At 39.9% G+C, this 11605-nt stretch overlaps 2 long non-coding RNA genes across 2 annotated transcripts; both read left to right on the top strand.

The window, feature by feature from the left end:
- The first annotated feature begins 321 nt into the window (after positions 1 to 321).
- Positions 322 to 1405, top strand: LOC145206961 (uncharacterized). Its single transcript, XR_013853729.1, has 2 exons — positions 322 to 475; positions 1080 to 1405. It is a non-coding gene; the product is annotated as an uncharacterized LOC145206961 (long non-coding RNA).
- Positions 1406 to 5719: 4314 nt separating this feature from the next.
- Positions 5720 to 6854, top strand: LOC145202662 (uncharacterized). The gene is made up of 3 exons (XR_013853313.1): positions 5720 to 5867; positions 6100 to 6210; positions 6686 to 6854. It is a non-coding gene; the product is annotated as an uncharacterized LOC145202662 (long non-coding RNA).
- The last annotated feature ends 4751 nt before the right edge of the window (positions 6855 to 11605 follow it).

Genomic DNA, 11605 nt, shown 5'->3' with positions numbered 1-11605 from the left:
AAGTACGATATTATACTATATGATTGTTTTTTTCCAGATTCTTTGATAGCGTCAGGTTACGAATGGTCAGAGAAATTTACCAAAACAGAAAACAAAACTGTACTTTCTGAATTCATTAGAAATATTTTGTTGTAGCTGCCGGGATCAGCTGCTTCACTTGCATCTTCAGCGACGTAACGGGAGCTCCAGCTGGTTCATCAAGCTGCTTGGGCCCTTCACCAAATTCATCACATATTGTCAACTGCTTTATCGCAGTGACGACATGCCAAACTGTTGTTACCTCATCAACTAGTACGTATAAAAGGGTGCTCGATAACTGGTTGCTTAATTTACAGACTAATTATTATGTGTATGTTTTATGAAGTTGCGGGCGTTACTGGAAGTGGAATTGTGCGCTCTTGTGGCAACCCGGCGGTGGATGTATGTGCAGGTGCCCCAAGTACTATCGTTTGCAACACGGTAACTTGCACAACAGGTGAGCCAAAACCAATCTCTTCTTAAAATGTTCGGGTCAAAACCGAACATTTTAAGAATCCCTTCTTCTTACGGATGTTTTAAACCGAACCTTGCGTATTCATCTTTTATTATGTTTTATCCAGTGGTTATGTAGACGTTTTGTAAAACCTAAAGATTTAGGCGAAACGCATGTATTGCATGTAAATTCATTCAACGATTCTGTTACTTGGAAATCATTTTCCATTCTCAGTTATTTTTTGTCATAAACAGTGATCGTCAATGACCATGTTGCCTGTTGGAGGGTCTGATATTGCCCAGTATAAGAACGCTCAATCACATTGTTATTGCACGTAAATTTATTGAACGTTTACAAAACGTTAGCTGAACAAAACACCTAATATTTTCCAGACAACGTGTCTCGTGTGTTTCAGATACAACAATTAGGTCTAAAACTTCCAAACGGTCGATATCTAAATTGGACTTGGGTCGCAACATATTTCGTTTGCACTTAATTCAGATTTTAACGCTGAAGAAGAGGAATAAAATTTCCCGAATGAAATTTGTGCCCACCATCTAATTATACAAGCACAGCCATGTTTACATCAATTGATTTTGCTTTGCAGATAACTGCAACACCATCAACGGATCAACCGGTGTGAAGATTAACATGCTGGCAATGATGATGGCTTTGGTGATTGGTCTGTTTTTCATGAAGCTTTGAAAAAAACGTTTAATGACTGTACATTAATTTTTGCGATAAGTTTTGCCACAGCTGTCTGATTGTCATGACAATAGCAACGTGCCAAAATAACACTTCATCATTTAATAGGTTGTGTTGTACCACTAACCAATCTCTAAATAAAAAGTGTTAAACATACATTCAATTATTTCTCAATTTGTGCACTAACTGACCACATGTTATTTTAAAATAAACGTTTTACCAGTGTAATTCAGCGGTTCAGCGGCTGGTGTGTTTTTCAGTTCAAAACATCAGTTGGTGTCTTCAGTAAGTTAAATTTCATTTGGAGCAATTTAAAGAGTTCAATATATTCGGTGTAGCGTCTCCACTAGTCATGGTTCACCGTGATTTTGTTGGGAAATATTAGTTTATTTTGGTTGGCAGCTTCTGAAAAATTGGAGACAAATGCAAAAGCGTAGCGTGCGCTAGGGCGGAAAGCTAAATCTAACCTGTTACTCCAAAGCAACGCTGTAGGATTGCCCGTAAGTGCCTCATAAATAGGAGTCATAAATGCGTGCAGCGCCAGGAATGAAACGGTTAGTTTGCCACACCTGACTCCAGAAGGCCTTTGACAGTAGTGGGACGCAGAAAAGTTTGAATAGCTTCGACTTTGTTGGGAAGGGGCCGGGCGCCGGTAGCGCCGGTACTAACGCGATACCCCAGAAAATCAATTTGGGAAACTCCAAACGTGCACTTTTCCAGGTTGATGACAAGGCCATGGTCGAAATACTGTTTAAAAAGCGCTTTAAATGGTCGTAGTGTTTGGACAGAGACTTTCTTGTGACCAGGATATCATCTAGACTAGACGAACACAAAGTCCAAAGATTGACATACAGTGTCCAGCATTTGCTAAAAGGTCTGTTTTTAGGCCGCATGGCATGCGAAGGGATTAAAAAAGGCCAAAAGGGGTAATACCGCGGTTTTCGCGATGTCATCAGATGCCACAGGTACCTGGTGGTAGCCGCGAACAAGGTCACATTTTGAAAAAAAACTAGATCCTACCAACCGATCTGAAAAGTCTTGAATGTAAGAAATGGCGTAACGATCAGGCTGGGTGACAGCGGTAACCGCCGCAGAGGCGCCATCTACCGGACGACTTTGGAACCATGTGCAGTGGCGAGGCCCATGGACTGGAAGAACGTCGAATAATGCCCAGTTCCAGCATGTTGTGCAATTCCTTTTTTAGCGAGGCTGAGTTTCTCGGAAGGGAGACGACGGGCGCGAGAGTGCACTGGTGGGCAGTTAGTGGGAATGAAATGCTGAACTCCATGCTTGGGAAGCGGCTGTGAAGTGTGGGGAGTTGTTATGCCTGAGAACTCTGCCAATAGTCGAGCATAGACTGACGGCGGAAACAGCATTAAGTTTGACGCTGATTGCGATACCTAGCCCAGTGCAACGCTGGAGAAGGTTTCGGTATTGATGAGGCGTTGGTGCTTAAGGTTGTACCCTCAGAAACTCGGCGCCTCGCGAGAAACAAATTGCCATCGAAATTTGCCGGAAGGGAAATGCATGGTTACCAGACGTGTACCCTACGTCCGGATATGGGTGCCGTATCGTGGCGTCACTATAAACATCGCCTCGCGGGCTAAGTTTGGAAAAATGGCGCAAGTGCCTGTAAACTATGCGGCCCACTCGAATTATGATTAAAATTAGCTGGCCCGCAGTGAAAAATGTTAGGTGACCCCTGGAGAAGTGTAAACTATTAAAAACGCATCACTTAATTACAAATACTATGTATGTAGATTGTAGCTGGTATAAATGTAACACGCCTTTGTAGTTTGGTGTAGACCTGCAGTTGTCAGTTGTTGCAATGTGTATTTAAAGCATATATCACACATCTGTCTTCCACGAGCACCAATAACAACTCCGTGAATTTCCTGCCACGTGAAGTGTCACGGCTTACAAAACGAGAGACTGGGGGCGCCACAGAGCATGGGTGACGCAATAGTTGTACAACATGAAAGCTTTGTACATCAAATTTTGTTAAATTAACTTTAGATCTGATATCTGTGTTTTAGTATTTATTTGAGTTAAGTTTGTTTTAATGATGAAAATAACGGCCCAAATAGACGTAAAAAACGACACGCTTTTGTTACCGAATTATTTCGGCAGGCCTGATAAATCGATCTTATACACCAAGCCTGCTTACTTAATTCGCAACCGGTCGAGAACCCTGCAATAACGGCTCACCACAGCCAATTACTCCCGCACACTGGTTTAGCTTATGGGCGCGAATTATATTTAAAACAATGTAAAAACGACGTACGTTACACCGGGCACGTGGCAACCCACCACCAATACCAACACTAACACCACCACCACTAACACCACCACGACGACGCCCTATTTAAGGCATGTGGAACAAGAAGGCACATTCCGGCGCAATCAACGCCTTGCAAACCAATCACCCCCCCCAAAAAAAACGTAATTAGGGTGCCATAACGAAAAAGAATGAAAACAATAAGTGACGGTGACAAAAACCAACAAGCAAATAAAATTTCGCTACACTTTATTGTTCAAAAGTGTCGGCAAATGCTCATGCCATGATCAGTGATATGAATGAGACAAATCGGACAACTTATGAACGGATCCGTATGTAATATGTCTGAGTTTGTGTGTGGGTGTTTTTAATTTAGTTCAGTTTCTTTTGCTTGGTGCAAAGTACAGGTGTAGTAACGAGAAAGACATTTTGTCAGCCGTTTGTTTTCGGCACCATATCTATCTCGCACTACTTCATATTAAGTCGTGTTTGGGTGGCATGTTTGTTAAGATTATATAGTTTGTTTGTTTTCACTTCTCGTATAGCGAATAAACCCCTGAATGCGTTTGAATCCGCCGTTGAGCTGCCTGTTTTTATTGCAAGTCTGTTGGATCTTTTTTTTTATTTTTTCAACTATTTAGGAAATTGGTGATTTCAGTTTAGGTGAACCAGAGTATTGCTGCTCAAAGAAACACAAGCGATCAAGGTAGGGTTAGAACCCACAACTGTGTGAACACACTTGTTACAACACAGACCAAGTGATTGCAAATTGATGCTTGAGCAAAATAAATTAGCTTGATGAATTAAATAAAGAAATAATGATAAAGGAAAATAATATACACACAAGAAAACGTAATCGGGATTCGTTCCCCGGCAAGTTCCTGGATTTGATCTCCGTAAAAAATACCTCACAGTATAATCTTAGTTTGAACTTCAAAGTGAAACCTGGTTTGGCACGCGTGCCAAGATTGACACGCGAGGTGGTTGTTCATGGCACGCCAACCGATTTGCGTCTTTATATTGAAGTAACAATTTAGCCTGTTACACTGCTTGTTTATTGTTTTTATCATACCATTGTCTTAAAATTAAGTCTTACATGCACAAAACACTCTGCTTTCTCTTGATTATTGATATCAGCTGGCACGAACCAATATTCTTTAGAAAAACGTGGCACGCCAGGTCATTAACACGTATGGAAACGACAAGTAAATTGGCACGCGTCGCCTAAAAGGTTGCCGACCCCTGCCCTAATGCCACAACCGAGTAAAGGGCAAAAAATGTTTCGCCTTTTTTTCAAAACAAAATACGCACCAAAAGAGATGCATTGATCCGTGAATTATGCGCCAGAGCAGGGAACATAACAAGGCTAATAACCGTGGTGATAGTGGGGTTGTTGAGGTACCTTTTGTTTTTGTGTTTTTGTACAAAATGAAAATTTAACAAATGACATAGGGTTCACGACAAACATTTAGGAAAATTTGACAAACTTTGTGCAAAACATGAAAAAACTATTAAAGCCACTTAGACTTCAATATTGCAATCAATGATGAAAAAAATAGGGATGCAAAACAAAGGAATGCTCATTTAATTAAGGCCAAACACAACGAACAAGTCTAAAAAAAAAGTTAGTAGTTAGTATCATCGTGTTAATAAATTGCGGTTTAACGGAAAAAAGTTGGGCTTTTTTTCACTGCCAAAATCCCCGCAGACTTGACTTTGTGACCTGCCAAGCGAAACACCTTTTTAATTGTCACGCGAAAAAGTCTCGTTGAACCGTTGGTTCGAAAATATATTTGTCAGAGGGGCATCATTTAGATTATGAGATCTCGTTTTGCTTGTAAGTTGAGTTTTAACTGCCAAAGTGTGCTTAAAACAGCGATCTGATTTGTGCTTCAAATAAAGTCGAATTCAATAAGTTGAATTAAAAATAAATACCCATTTCAGGTATATTTAGGTGAACGTTTGACTTGTAACAAAATTTAACATCATGCAAAACATCGTTTTGACAGCAGTTTTCCTGATTGCCCTCGCATCAACTGGTGAGGTTGTTATTGCATCTTAACTGAACCTAATTATTGAATGAATGCGTTTACACGACAGGTCCAAAAGGACCTTTTGCAGCATAATGCACGATATTATTGTATATGATTGTTTTTTCCTGATTCCTTGAAAGCGTCATGTTACGAATGCTTGAGACAGAGAAATTTAATGTTACAAAACCATTTTTTTAACTTTTTGACGTTTTATTTTTTGTTGTAGCTTCCGGAATCAGCTGTTTCGTGTGCAACTACGGCAACGTTGCAGGCGTTGTGATTGGTTCGAACTGCATGGGCCCTTCACCAAGTCAAACTCACGTTGTAAACTGCACTAGCGCAGTGTCAACATGCCAAACGGCTGTTGCCACATCATCTGGTGCGTAAAAGTAGATTTACTGGACTGACTGATTGCTTATTTCGTGGACCAATTATAAATATGGTATAATGATTAATTACTAATCCTAGTAAATTATTCCTGGGAATCGACCTCAATTCTGTTACCAGTCTTATAACGATTTCCACATTCTATTTGAATAAGACACTAAAGATGCTTGCATATATTAAGCGAAATATACTTTTACTAAACATTAAATGTTTGATTTGTGAAGTTTCGGGTGTTGAGGGAACCGCTCTCACGCGCGTCTGTGGCAACCCGGCGGTGGATTTATGTGCAGGTGTCCCAAATAACATCCCCTGCAATGTAATAACTTGCACAACAGGTGAGATTAGGCCGAGTGAACTGGATAACTAGTGGTAAAAGTTGGCTCACCAAACGCCGTTGAAAAACGAAAAATTAGTTATGCATCGAACCTGTTTTAAAAAGGTCCGACCGAAACCGAATATTTGGCTTTAAAGTCGAATAGTTTCGACCAAATTAGGTCAAACCCATAATCCTTATTCTGGTAAATGTTTAAAACCGAATCTTACATTGTTAAAAAATGTATTGATGACATTCTAAACCAGGGGTGTGCAACCTTTGCCATTGTGGGGCCAAATACAATTGCCATGATTATACAGCGGGCCGTACCTTTATATATAACACAATGTTTTTGGTTGAACTTGATCAGATTTTGTTTTTGGTTGAACTTGATTCAGCTGAAAAAATGAGGAATAAAATTTCCCGAATGAAATTTGTGATCACTATCTAATTATACAGGCACAGCCATGTTTACATGAATTGATGTTGCTTTGCAGATAACTGCAACACCACCAACGGATCAACCGGTGTGAAGATTAACATGCTAGCAATGATGCTGGCTTTGGTGGTTGGTCTGTTTTTCATGAAGCTTTAAAAACGATCAAACTTTCACATCATTATACGTAGTGTATCTTCAAAACATTTCTACTCGCTTACCATGCATTGGTGTGGAATGTACAAAATTATTTGTAAGAAATAAACTAATAAAAACGTATCACTTCAACGCATAGTCTATGTAGGCAGATGGTAAGAGCTTTGCACATTAAGTTTTGTTAAATTTTCTTCCGTTCTGTTATCTGTGTTTCAGTTTTTTAGTTGAGATGAGTTTGTTTTAGTTTTAAATATAGCGGCCCAAATAGACTCATAAAGCGACATACATTATTGTTTAAACGTTTCGGCAAATGCTCATGTCATCATAAGTGATATGAACAGATCCATATATACATTCTTCGGATCAGGTCTGTTTTTTTAGTTTAGTTGAATTTGTTTTCCTTAGTGAAAAGAAAAGTCGAAAGCAAAATCTCATACAACTGCGATTGTGATTTGCAGAAAACTTGGCTCTTTAGCCACCAGAAAGACATTTTGTCAGCGGTTTGCTGTTGGCACCACAACTACTACACACCACTCTATATTAGTGATGTACCGAATCGGCGAAATTTCGATTCGGCCGAAACCGAATATTCGGCGGTTTTGCCGAATAAATTCGGCCGAATCAACCGAATCATTTATGACGTCACGCGAAGTCGTACGGTACGCGTATGACATGAAAACATAAGTTTATCTACCAGGCAATGAGTGCAGAATGGTTGTGTTTCGTCCTTATTTCAGTTCTGTGGGGTTTAACATTGCCTTAAGCATAATTTTCAACCCGGCAATGAATTACTATTTAGTTGTCTGCAGTGGGGAAAACGATAATGTGGTAAAAAATATAATAACTGACAGGATTTTCGTTGGTACTAAGCAGGAAAGACACGCTTGACGTTTCAAATGTGTGTTCATAAAAGATTCGGTTTCGGCCGAATCGCAACAAATTATTCGGCCGAAACCGAATCTTTGCAAAAGTGGCCGATTCGGCCGAATAAATTCGGCAAACCGAATATTCGGTACATCTCTACTCTATATTAAGCCGTGTTTGACTGTCATGTATGTTAAGATTATATAGTTTGTTTGTTTTCATTTCTCGTTGGGTGGATAAAGCCTGAATGCGTTTGGTCCCGCCATTGAGGTGTCTGTCTGTTAGATCACTTTTTATTTGACTTTTTTCGATGAGGCAATTGGTGATTTCAGTTCAGTTCAACTGGAGCATTGCTGCTCAAGGTTCTTGCTCAAGGAAACACAGTGACCGAGGAAGGGTAAGAACCCACAAGCGTGTGAATTTAACACGCCTTTACAGTGCAGTGCAAACTGCGGTTGTCAGTTGTTGCAATGTTTATAAAAGTATAAAACCCGGCATAAAAATTTCGGCAGGTAAAACACATCTGTCTTCCACGAGCTCCGACAACGACTTCTTCACGTGTATTTACCTGGTAGAGTTACTAATACCAAAACATATGTCAGCCGCACATTTAGCTAATTTTGGATAGGTGGCGCAGGAGCTGAATTATTTAGCGGCAAAAGAGAAGTAGGGTTGGGAAGTACGGTTTCAAAAATTTTACATTAGGAACTACACTTTAAGGTTAGTTTCATTTAATTTTTCATGATAATACCTAAATCAAACCCTAATTGCCCTAACCTTCAGCATATTTGGAGATGTACCGTTTTCAATAGAATTTGTGCTTTTTGCGCCACCTATCGACAATTAACTAAATGTGCGGCTGACATGAGTTTTGGTGTTAGTAGCTCTACCAGGTGAATGCACATGAAGAAGTCGTTGTCGGTGCTCGTGGAAGACAGATGTGCTTTGTCTGTCGTTTTTTTGTGTCGGTTTATATACTATTAATAAAGATTGTAACAACTGACAACTGCAGGTCTGCACCGAACTGAAAAGGCGTGTTACAGAATTGGCGAGCACGCCAGGACCTGCTTCAGTTGTTGCACAAGTGGTGTTAGTAGTTTTTCCCATTCACCTGCCACGTCGAGCATCGATGCTTACAAAACAAACACTAGGAGCACCACAGAACAAGTATGACGTAATAATTGTGTAATATAATTGTTACAAACAGATCAAGTGATTTAGAAATGATGCTTAAGCAAAATAAATTAGCTTGATAATTTAAATAAACAAATATTGAAGAAAAAAAATAAAAGTGGTTTCGTACCCAGTAAATAAATACCTCACAGTATAATCTTGGTTTGAAATTTAAAGTGGAACCAGGTACTTCCTCACATACTTCAATACCACAAACGAGTAAAAGGCAAAAACTGTTTTGGCACTTTCCAAAACCAAATATGCACCGAACGAGATGCACTGATCCGTGAAATATGTGCAAAAAATGCATTGATCCGTGGAATACGAGCCAAAGCAGGGAACATTGCAAAATGTTATCAATCGTGGTGATAGTTGGGTTGTATGGTCCCTTCTTGTTTGTGTGTTTTTGTACAAAAAGAAAATTTAACAAATTACATAGGTTTCACGACAAACTGCAGACAGTGCACACTGTTCATCAGTGCAGCTGGTGACGAGAGATCGGCCGCATTGGCTAGTGTAGCCATCAAACGGCACTCCAGTTTGTGGTGAGCAACAGGGTACAACCCCATACATACATTATAGGTCGAAACAGTGTGCACTGTCTGCAGCTTATCATTTATTGGCTCATATGCTTTTACTTTCACGACAAACATTTGGGAAAATTGTGCAAAACATCCAACAAAAACATTCTTTTTTCCTTCGTTTATCGTACAACGTAGTAGTCGCATTCAGTGTTATATTTACCCTGACGAAGACGACCTGTATAGGACGTCGAAACGTCGGAATAAAATTACATTTGCCAGAAGAGCTTTATCAACTTGATATTATGCCTGGCAGCAACAGCTTATATATATCCAACAAAAAATTGTCTAAACGTTTTCAAGGATTACACATTTGCAGTCTTTGATTAAAAATTAAGGACACATACCTAAGAAGTGCTTACTAAATTGTTGCCTCGCACTGTTTAATTAAAAGTTGGTACCATCCGGTTTAGGTTTGCATTCGAATCGAGGTTTACTACAAAAAAAATTGTATAGTTTTAAATCCAGCGTTTCCCGACGTAGGTTTGTTAACTGTAGGACGGAACATTTTTTCAGTTACCACGCGAAAAAATTTCGATGAACGTTGGTTCGAAAATCTGCTTGCCAGAAGAGCATCATTTAGATTATGAGACCTAGTTTAGCTTGTTAGTTGAGTTTTAACGAGAGTTAGAGTAAGTAATTGTCATTGTGTGTTTAAAAACAGCGATCTGGTTTATATTTAAAATAATGTTGAATTAAATATTTTAAATTGAAAGTGAACATCTGATGCAGGTTTAATTAGATTCAGGTGTAAGATTGACCGATTGAATCCAACATCATGCAAGGCATCGTTTTGCAAGCACTTGTTCTGATTGCCCTTGCATCAACTGGTGAGTGTTTGATTCTGTATGAACTAAACCTAATTGTTGAATATATGCATTTATGCAACAGGTTCAAAAGGACTTTTAAGGACCTTTTGCAGCATAATTTTCATGCACGATATTATTGTATAGGATTGTGTTTTTCTCTTGATTCGAGACAGGGAAATCTGACGAATCAAAAACAAACTTTAACTTTTTGACGTCTTATCTTTTGTTGTAGCTTCCGGAATCAGCTGTTTCATGTGCAACTACGGCAACGCAGCAGGGGTTGTGACTGGTTCGACCTGTATGGGCCCTTCACCAAGTCAAACGCACGTTGTAAACTGCACTAGCGGAGTGTCGACATGCCAAACGGCTGTTGCCACATCTTCTGGTGCGTAAAAGTAGATTTGCTAGACTGACTTATTTCTTATTTCGTGGACCAATTAGAGTTAGTTTTTCACGGTACGCCAATCCCATTGAAGGTGGTGAATGCTTGGTGACCGGCTGATTCGGTATGGCGCCTTTAATAGGCCTGGCGTACTGTAAGTTACATGTGAGTGTGCCGTGGTCGCTGTTGGTCTGCATAGACGGTTCAGGGCTGATCCCAGTTATGAAGTAATGTTCATTTTAACTGATACTAGTCAATCTGGCGATTCCGTATTACGAAGTTGACATGTGCAACATACAAGGCAGGCAACGGTGCTTGTGATTTAACTTTCGAGAGATTCTCCACTGAGCCTGCGTAGCTCAGTTGGTGAAGCGCGAGTCCCGGAAAGAGTGGTGTCGTGGGTTCGAATCACACCGCAGCCTAGCTTTTTCTAGACTGCGCCTTGCGATATGGTGGTGAATGCTTTGTGACCGTCTGATTCGGAATGGCCCCTTCAATGGGCCTGGCATACTGTGATGTACATGTGAGTGTGCCGTGGTCGCTGGTCTGCATAGACGCTTCGGGGCTGATCCCAGTTATGAATTTTTGTTCATCTTAAAATGTAAATTGATCCTGGGAACCGATCTCTGTATTTTATTCTTTATAAGTAAACAAACTGATTTTAGCCTTGAAACAAACATTTCCAAACTTTTATTAAACATTAATTGTTTGTTTATGAAGTTCAGGGTGTTGAGGTAACCGCTCTCACGCGCGTCTGTGGCAACCCAGGGGTGGATTTATGTACAGGTGTCCCAAACAACGTCACCTGCAACGTAATAACTTGCACCACAGGTAAGCTTAAGCCAAGTGAACTTGATTCTAAAGCGGGATAAAAGTGGTTGAAATAAGTGATGCAGCGAACCCTACTTAAAAAATTTCGGGTCAAAACTGAACAATTTTAGAACTCCTTTTCTAATGTACGTTTTTAACCGAATCTTACGTATTCATCTTTTATTATGTTTTATCCAGTAGTTGTG

The sequence above is a fragment of the Phallusia mammillata genome, chromosome 1 (assembly GCF_965637545.1).
Source record: "Phallusia mammillata chromosome 1, kaPhaMamm4.hap1.1, whole genome shotgun sequence".
NCBI classification, from domain to species: Eukaryota; Metazoa; Chordata; class Ascidiacea; order Phlebobranchia; family Ascidiidae; genus Phallusia; species Phallusia mammillata.
This window is presented reverse-complemented; position numbering and strand designations above follow the sequence as displayed.